At 41.6% G+C, this 9,298-nt stretch overlaps 1 pseudogene; it reads left to right on the forward strand.

The window, feature by feature from the left end:
* Positions 1 to 447: 447 nt before the first annotated feature.
* On the forward strand, positions 448 to 7,153 carry LOC148695075 (uncharacterized; annotated as a pseudogene).
* Positions 7,154 to 9,298: the final 2,145 nt, after the last annotated feature.

Consider the following 9,298-nt stretch of genomic DNA (forward strand, 5'->3'; position numbering starts at 1 on the left):
TTCTAAGTGTTTTGATTCAAGTTATTACCCAAATTCGTCCAAAATAGTACAAGTGCTCAAAACTGCCCAGATTGTGTTTTTAAGGCAGTTTTGAGTGTTTTGGGGATGTTTTGGGTCTTTTGGTTTGTTTTAGTGTTTTATTGTTTAGTTTTGCATTCTTTGAGTCTAGTTTAGTGTTTTAACTTTTGTTTTACGTTTTTGAGTCAGTTTTCAAGTGATTTAGCAATCCCTCCTAATCCCCGGTCTAGAACGATCCCTACTTATTCATATACTACAATTGTCAAAAGAGGGTTTTAATTTGTGTGCTTATATATTCCGCATCAAATTTTTGGCGCCGTTGCCGGGGATTAGCAACTTTGCTAATCCCTTGGATTGTTATTTTCTGTTTATTTTAGTTTGTTTAAGTTTCTGACCTTGTTTTGTTTTTCTTGTTTTAGGTACTAGTGCATGACTCGGAGTTCTCAATCGATTCGTGAGCATATCTTGGACTTTGACAGCGATTTTGAGAGGACTTTGAGACGAAAGAGGAAGCAACACGAATCAAACCCACCAAGCCCGGAACCTGACCTCGAAGAACAAGTCCTAGAAGAGGAGGAGGAACCCACGGCAAGGGTTTTTGAAGAACCACAAGGCATGGCCATGGCCAACCGGACACTTAAGGAGCTTTCTGCTTTGGGATTGGATAATGCCACACCTTTGTGTATCCAATATCCCCCACCTGCCCAAGGGAAGACCGAAGAGTTCGAGTTGAAGTCAAGTTTGCTCCACCATATTCCAAAGTACCATGGGTTGTCCATGGAGGATCCGAACAAGCATCTGAAGGAATTCGAGGTGGTGTGTTCAAGCATGACTCCCGTCAACGTCGATGGAAGTATATTGAAGATGAAGGCTTTTCCATTCTCTTTAATGGACAAAGCCAAAGATTGGTTGTATGAATTAGCTCCCGGAACAGTCACATCATGGGAGAGTATGAAGAGGGCATTTCTGGAGAAGTTTTTCCCAACTTCTCGAATCATCCTTTTACGTAAAAGGATAAGTGGAATTCAGCAAGAAGAAGGTGAGTCTTTTCCTACGTATTATGAACATTTTAAATCCCTTGTTGCTTCTTGTCCACATCATCAAATGAAGGAGGAGTTACTTCTACAATACTTCTACGAGGGGCTCCTACCAATTGAACGTCAAATGCTCGATGCCTCGGCGGGTGGAGCATTGGTGGACAAGACACCCATGGCTGCCAAGGTCTTGATTGCTAACTGAGCGTTGAACGCTCAACAATACGAAGGAGTAGGCCAAAGAGGACCCCCACGGCAGCAAGTAAATGAGGTAAGTTCCACACCCGACATTCATTCACAATTAGCTAATCTTACTTCCATTGTGTCTCAGATGGCCGAAGGAATGAGGATACAAGGACCAATTGTATGCGGTGTGTGTTCTATCCAAGGACATGCTTCTGAGAAATGCCCACAACTCATCGAAAATGGTGGAAGGGAAAGCGCAAATGCAATTGGATTTCAAGGCCAAAACCAACCAAGGAACGATCCGTATTCTAACACCTATAATCCAGGTTGGAGAGACCACCCGAACTTCAAGTGGAGGGAGCCCCAACAACCACCACAACAAGGAGGCTTTAGGCAACAACCCCCGGGCTTCTACAACAAGCCATACGCACCCACACAAGCATCTCCACAATCTGCCCAAACAAGTTCAGGTAACACTTTAGACAATGATACACTTCTTAAGTTACTAACTAATTTGTCTCAGGGGCAAGAAAATCAAGCCAAAGCCATGCAAAACCAAGACAAGAGGGTGGAGCAATTGGAGAAACAAATTGGGCAGATTGCAGATTTTGTAGGGAAGTTTCATGAGCAAGGCCAACTTCCTAGTTCTACCATTCCAAACCCAAAGGGAGGTATCGAAAGTGCAAAGGCCATACTCTTGAGAAGTGGAAAAGAAGTTGGGGCAGGTCCTACACCATCACCATCAGCTCCTAACGAGGACGAAAAACTGAGAATTGAAGAGGAGGAATCAAGCCAACCCACGGCAAAGGTGGAAACACCTTTGCCGGAAGCCTTAAGTGACCCCAAATTGTCCAATTTGTCCAAAAAGGGTAAGAATGTTTCAAATTTGGTTCCTACTAATGTTTTTCCTTCGAATGTGCCTTTTCCTAGTAGGTTCATGCAAACAAAGAAAGAAGAAGCCGAGAAGGACATACTTGAAACATTTCGGAAAGTTCAAGTAAACATACCCCTTTTGGATGCAATCAAGCAAGTCACGAGGTACGCCAAGTTTCTAACGGAGCTTTGCACCACTAGGAAGAGGATGTCGACCAAAGAGGTGGTAAAGGTGGGTGAAAATGTCTCCGCCATCTTGCAACCCAAACTACCCCCCACATGCAAAGATCCGGGTAGTTTTACCATTCCTTGTGTGATAGGTAACACTCGTTTCGAATCTGCCATGTTAGGCCTAGGTGCTTCTATAAATGTCATGCCATATTCAATTTATGCATCTATGAACCTAGGAGTATTGAAAAATGATGGTGTAATCATACAATTGACCGATAGATCTAATGCCTATCCAAAGGGAGTTTTGGAAGATGTGTTAGTGCAGGTAAATCATTTAATCTTTCCGGTGGACTTCTATGTGCTCGAGATGGATGAATCTGACCATGCCCCTACGTTGCCAATCCTCCTTGGACGGCCATTCATGGAGACGGCTCGGACGAAAATCGATGTGTTTAATGGAACCTTGTCCATGGAATTTGATGGGGAAGTTGTTAATTTTAATCTTTCTGATTCTATTAAGTATCCTAGTGAGGATCATTCATGTTTCTCCATTGACATAATTGACTCTTTGGTGCAGGGATACCTTGAAGATTTGAACGCCGATGCACTTGAAAACGTCATTACACGAAGCATGGAACTCAAAACCAAGGGAGGAGGATTGTTGATAACCCACGGCACACACACTCCATTGCATGCCGTGCATCCTAGGGAGAAGTTCCTTGAATTGGTTGCTGCCCTCGAGTAATTGCCTAAGCACGAGGGTAAGTTTCCTAACTTTGAATCAATTCCCATTTCGACTAACAAATTGCTTCCATCCATAGTTCAGGCACCTACCCTTGGTCTCAAACCACTACCTAGCCATTTGAAGTATGATAGGAGCATATTCATGCGACTTAAATGGCTTGTTCTCGTGCATTTACGTTATGTTTCTCTCGTTATTTTAGTCCTTTATGCTTCTTTTGTGTGTTTTCAGGTTCTAAGGGCCTAGGGAGCAAGAAAGTGCATTTTGAGGCCATTTGGAGCATTTTTGGGCATGGATTGGATAGCTTATCCATGGAGCCAAGAGGATGGACGAATTTGAAGGCCTTGTATTCACTTTGGACATAAAACAAAGGGCCTAGCCCATTCTCTCTTATTCTCTCCCTTATAGCCATGCAAAGAACCATCCATTCCATAAAAAACAATCCATCAATTCACATGCAAAACCACCATTAACACACATGCACCCAAACAAAGCCAACCTAGCTAACCCTACATGCATTCTTTATTCACTCTTCATCATTGCATTTATTCTCCAAACACTTTCATTAATTAAAACACATTTGCACATCCACTCATTCTTTCCCCAAAGCCGTGCATTCCCAATCCCTTTCCAACATTTCACATGCATTTCCACCTTGGTCATGCTTTCCCATTTCATTATTCATTCACTTTGCATTCATTCAATCAACCCACATGCACTTTAATCATTCAAACATGTAGCCACATAATCATTCACCCTATCCATTCTTTGTCACAAAACAATGTCACATACACTCATCATCACACAACCTAGCTAACCCTACATGCATTATTTATTAACTCTTCATCATGCATCAACATTTTAAATCATCAAAAAACCAACCCATTGCCGTGCATAATCTCTCATCATTTCAGCCACATTTCTAACTTACATGCATCACATTCATTTCCAAACAACAATCACTTCAAATGCCATGCATTCACATGCATTTACACCACCAAAAACCCCTTTGCCGTGGGCTTTCAATGCCTTTCCAGCTTTCCCTTTTATTTTCCAGCTTTCACATGTTGTCCTAGCTGTTTTTCCATCATTCCTCCACACAAACACCTTAAACAAACAGCCATATACATCTCCACTCCTCCTATAAATACCCTTGCATTCCCATCATTCAAAGGCATCTCATTTTTCATTCACAACACTTCACACAACACAAACACAACCCTTGTGCCGCAAATCCCTTTCCATTTCTGTGCAGTTTTTATCCTCCATTTCAGCCACTATCCAACCACTTCCCATCCCTCCAAAACACTTCACATAATCCCCAAAGCTCACCTTAGACCTTGTGACACAACAACGAGGAAGAGAAGAGTGCCTAAATGTTCATACAATTCAAGTTTGAGTTGTTGGAATGTTTAGGTGTTTCTTTGATTTCAATGTTTGAATTCAATTTTCTTTGTTTTGTAATGGAAGAGAAGAGTGCCTAAACGTTCATACAATTCAAGTTTGAGTTGTTGGAATGTTTAGTTGTTTCTTTGATTTCAAGGTTATGAGGAACTAAACCCCCTTTAGCTAGGGGGTGATTCGAAACTATGTTTATATTTGCAATATGAATTGATTACTTTTGGTTGGAATTTCATAAGTTGTGGATTCAATTCGTTTAACTGTTTGATTGATAACTTATTTATGTATGTTCATTGAGATTGCAAGCTTAATTTTCATGCATGAATATGACGCTAGAATATAAGTGAGTTTCACCTAATCGTTATGAACTTATATTCACAAGTAGTGGAGGTTGCTTATAAACAATCGCGTTAAACGAATTCTTGGCATAAGTTTCATGCGTATTCCATAGTAACGAATGCCTCGTCAACACTTATAATTTTCATTGAACTTAATGATCTTTGTTGAATGTCTCTATCATGCGTATTCCATAGTTAGGGACTTTGATTAAGAATAATTTGGTTGTAATGCGTATTCCATTCAATCCAACGAATTTAGGGAAATCTGAAAGTTAATCTAAGCGGACCTAATTAACTTGGAGCATTGAGTTTCACAACTTATCGAAAGACCAACTGAGAATCAATATTGTATGCAAGTGTAACATGTGTGGAGAAGAACCCCTTGGCTATTCCATCATCCATATTTTCATCACATTCATATTTACATTTTGTCTTTAATTATATTCTGTCTTTTTAATTTAATATCGTCCAAACACATTTCCCCCATATTTCGTTGAGTCTTAATCATTCGTATTTGTTTTATTTTTGTATCTTTAAGCTTTTGGAGTCATAAACACTTGCAAATTCGTCTAAATCAAGTTCTAGCTTCTATTTGAGTCAATTTGATTGTTTTAAGCAGTTTGAGCCTTTCAAAGCTATTCTGAGTCATAGTAGTCTTGTTAAGAGTCTTTACATTTAGTTTTTGTGTTTTCAAGTCAATTCAAAATAGATTAGCACCCCTAGTTAATCCCCGGTTAGAACGATCCCTACTTACATCATTACTACAATTGTCACAAATAGGGTTTAGTTTGTGTGCGTATAAATATCACATCAAATTTTGGCGCCGTTGCCGGGGATTGGCAAAGTTGCTAATCCCTTGTCTTGAGTCTTGTTTAAATTGTTTAGTTTCTGTTTTGTTTTAATCTTTTTGCACCGTGTGTATGTGTTTTTGTGCCGTGTGTGGCAACTTGTTTTCTTACTTGTGCCAAGTCTATTAAGTTGGTTACTTATCTTGTTTACTTTTGTGTGTAGGTACTAGTTTATGACCCGTAGCTCACAACCTGTTCGTGAGCAAATCTCCGACTTTGACGGTGATTTCGAGAGGACTTTGAGAAGGAACAAGAAATTGCAAGAGTCTAATCCTCCTAGTCCAGAACCTGAAGTAGAAGAGGAAGCCACGGATTGGGTTAAAGAGGAAGTACCAACCATGGCCGTGGATAATCGAACCATTAAAGAGCTTTCTGCCTCAGGTTTGGCCAATGCAGCCCCTCTTTGCATTCAATACCCCGCGGCTGCCCAAGGCAAGACCGATGAATTCGAATTGAAGTCAAGCTTGTTGCACCACATTCCGAAGTACCATGGGTTTTCCATGGAAGATCCCAACAAGCATCTCAAGGAGTTCGAGGTTGTTTGTTCGAGCATGACACCCATAAATGTCGATGGGAACATTCTGATGATGAAGGTTTTTCCATTCTCTCTTGTGGAAAAGGCTAAGGATTGGCTTTATGAATTGGCACCCGGGACCGTTACTTCTTGGGAGAGCATGAAGAGAGCCTTCTTGGAGAAGTTCTTCCCTACTTCAAAAGTCATTCTCTTGAGGAAGAAAATTAGCGGAATCCAACAAAGTCAAGGAGAATCTTTTCCGGCATACTACGAGCGTTTTAAAACCCTTGTTGCATCATGTCCTCAACATCAAATGAAGGAGGAGCTTCTCCTTCAATACTTCTATGAGGGCCTTCTTCCCATTGAAAGGCAAATGCTCGATGCTTCGGCGGGAGGTGCATTGGTGGACAAAACACCTATGGCAGCCAAGACCCTAATTGCAAACCGTGCTCTAAATGCACAACAATATGAAGGTGTTGGGCAAAGAGAAGGGCCACGACAACAAAGTGTGAATGAGGTAAGTGCAATTTCTGATATTCAGTCACAATTGGCTAATCTTACCTCTCTTGTGTCTCAGGTTGTCAAGGGGTCAAAACCACAAGAAAACCAAGTGTGTGGCGTGTGTACAATGCAAGGGCATCTATCCGAGACATGCCCTCAATTAATAGAGAATGGGGGATGGGAATCTGCCAATGCCATAGGCTATGGGAATCAAAACCAACCGAGAAACGATCCATATTCTAACACATATAATCCAGGTTGGAGAGACCACCCAAATTTCAGATGGAGAGATGCACAACAACCTGCCCAACAATCTGCACCACAAAGGGGATTTCAACAAAACCCACCTGGATTCCCGCGACCATACCAATCCAACCAACCACCATCATCCCAAAACAACTCAGGTTCGTCTTTTGATAATTCTCAAGTTATTCAATTGCTAACTACATTGGCGCAGGGGCAAGAAAAACAAACAAAGGACATGCACAATTACGCCAATGAGGTGCAGAATCAAGCTCAAGAGGTGAAGGAGTTGAAGAGACAACTGGGACAAATGGCTGAATTCATGGGGCAATTTAATAGAGAACAAGGCAAGTTACCAAGCTCAACGCAGGTGACTCCGAAAGGAGGATTCGAATCTGCCAAGGCCATCATGTTGAGAAGTGGTAAGGAAGTCGGAACCACCTCAAGGCCATCCAAAACAAGTCAAGAAGAGGACATGTTGCTGCAAGAAGAGGAGGAACAAGCAAAGAAGGCCGCGGCAAGGGTAAAAGAAACTTTGCCGCAATTCCCTGTTGTGCCAAAACCGTCCAACACGCCTAAGGTAAGTCCAAATTCGACTTTGTCAAGTTCTATTCCACTAAACGTGCCCTTTCCTGGCAGGTTTAGGCAAACAAAGAAGGAGGAGCATGAGAAGGACATTCTTGAGACGTTTAGGAAAGTTCAGGTCAATATTCCGCTCCTAGATGCCATAAAGCAAGTGCCCAAATACGCTAAGTTCTTGAAGGAATTGTGCACTACAAGGAAGAGGGCGTCACATAAAGAGATAGTAAGGGTAAGTGAGAACGTTTCCGCTGTTTTACAAAGAAAGTTACCACCAAAGTGCAAAGATCCAGGTAGCTTTACAATCCCTTGTATTATTGGTCAAACTAAGTTCGAACATGCTATGTTAGACTTAGGAGCTTCAATTAACGTCATGCCATACTCTATTTATGCTTCAATGAACCTTGGTGAATTGAAAAATGATGGTGTGATTATTCAGTTGGCCGATAGATCTAATGTCTATCCAAATGGCGTATTGGAAGATGTCTTAGTGCAGGTGAATAATTTGATCTTCCCGGCGGATTTCTATGTCCTTGAAATGGAGGAAACCACCCATGCTCCATCCTTGCCGATTCTTCTTGGGAGGCCATTCATGAAGACGGCCCGAACTAAGATAGACGTGTTTAAAGGCTCTTTAACAATGGAATTTGATGGGGAAGTCATTGATTTCAATCTTTCTGAAAGTATTAAATTTCCTAAGGACGATCATTCTTGTTTTTCTATTGATATAATTGATGATTTGGCGCAGGAATTTCTCGATTCTTTGGAGAGGGATACACTTGAAACAACAATTGCACAAGGAATTGGGCAAAAATCTGGTTTTGCCGTGCCTAGAAGTGAAGATGAGGCCGAGATGGTCGCTGCACTTGAGTCATTGCCACAACACTTTGGTAAGCCTTCCAACCCAATTTCAATTTCAGTTTCCACTAATAAGTTGTTACCCTTAGTGATTCAGGCACCCGTACTTGAGCTTAAACCGTTGCCCGATCATTTAAAGTACGTCTTCTTGGGAGACAACGAGACATTGCCCGTCATTGTCTCCTCATCACTCACGGCCATAGAGGAGGAGAAGTTGATTCGAGTGTTGAAAGAGCACAAGACGGCCATTGGATGGACTTTGGCCGATATTAGGGGAATTAGCCCGACTACGTGCATGCATCGCATACTTCTAGAGGAGGGGGCTAAACCAACTCGAGAGGCTCAGCGCCGTCTCAACCCTCCAATGATGGAAGTTGTGAAAAAGGAGATTATCAAACTTCTTGATTGTGGAGTGATTTATCCGATCTCTGATAGTCGTTGGGTGTCACCGGTGCAATGTGTTCCAAAGAAGTCCGGAGTGACAGTGGTGGAGAATGCTGAGAATGAGCTTGTGCCAACCCGTATCCAAACAGGTTGGCGAGTGTGCATTGATTATAGGAAGCTCAACGCCACCACAAGGAAGGACCACTTCCCTTTGCCGTTCATTGATCAAATGCTTGAAAGGTTAGCCGGTCATTCTTTTTATTGTTTCCTTGATGGTTATTCTGGATATAATCAGATTGTCATAGCGCCGGATGACCAAGAAAAGACAACTTTCACATGCCCCTTTGGTACTTTTGCGTATCGTCGCATGCCTTTTGGTTTATGCAATGCTCCGGCCACGTTTCAAAGGTGTATGGTAAGTATCTTTTCAGATTTTGTGGAAAAGATTATTGAGGTATTTATGGATGATTTCACTGTGTTTGGTGATTCATTTGATGGTTGTTTGGAAAATCTCACAATGATTTTGAAACGATGTGTAGAAACTAACCTTGTGCTTAATTGGGAAAAATGTCACTTTATGGTTAGACAAGGCATAGTTCTAGGGCATA

The sequence above is a fragment of the Pyrus communis genome, chromosome 8 (genome assembly GCF_041283825.1).
Source record: "Pyrus communis isolate YQ-2024b chromosome 8, ASM4128382v1, whole genome shotgun sequence".
Lineage (NCBI taxonomy): Eukaryota > Viridiplantae > Streptophyta > Magnoliopsida > Rosales > Rosaceae > Pyrus > Pyrus communis.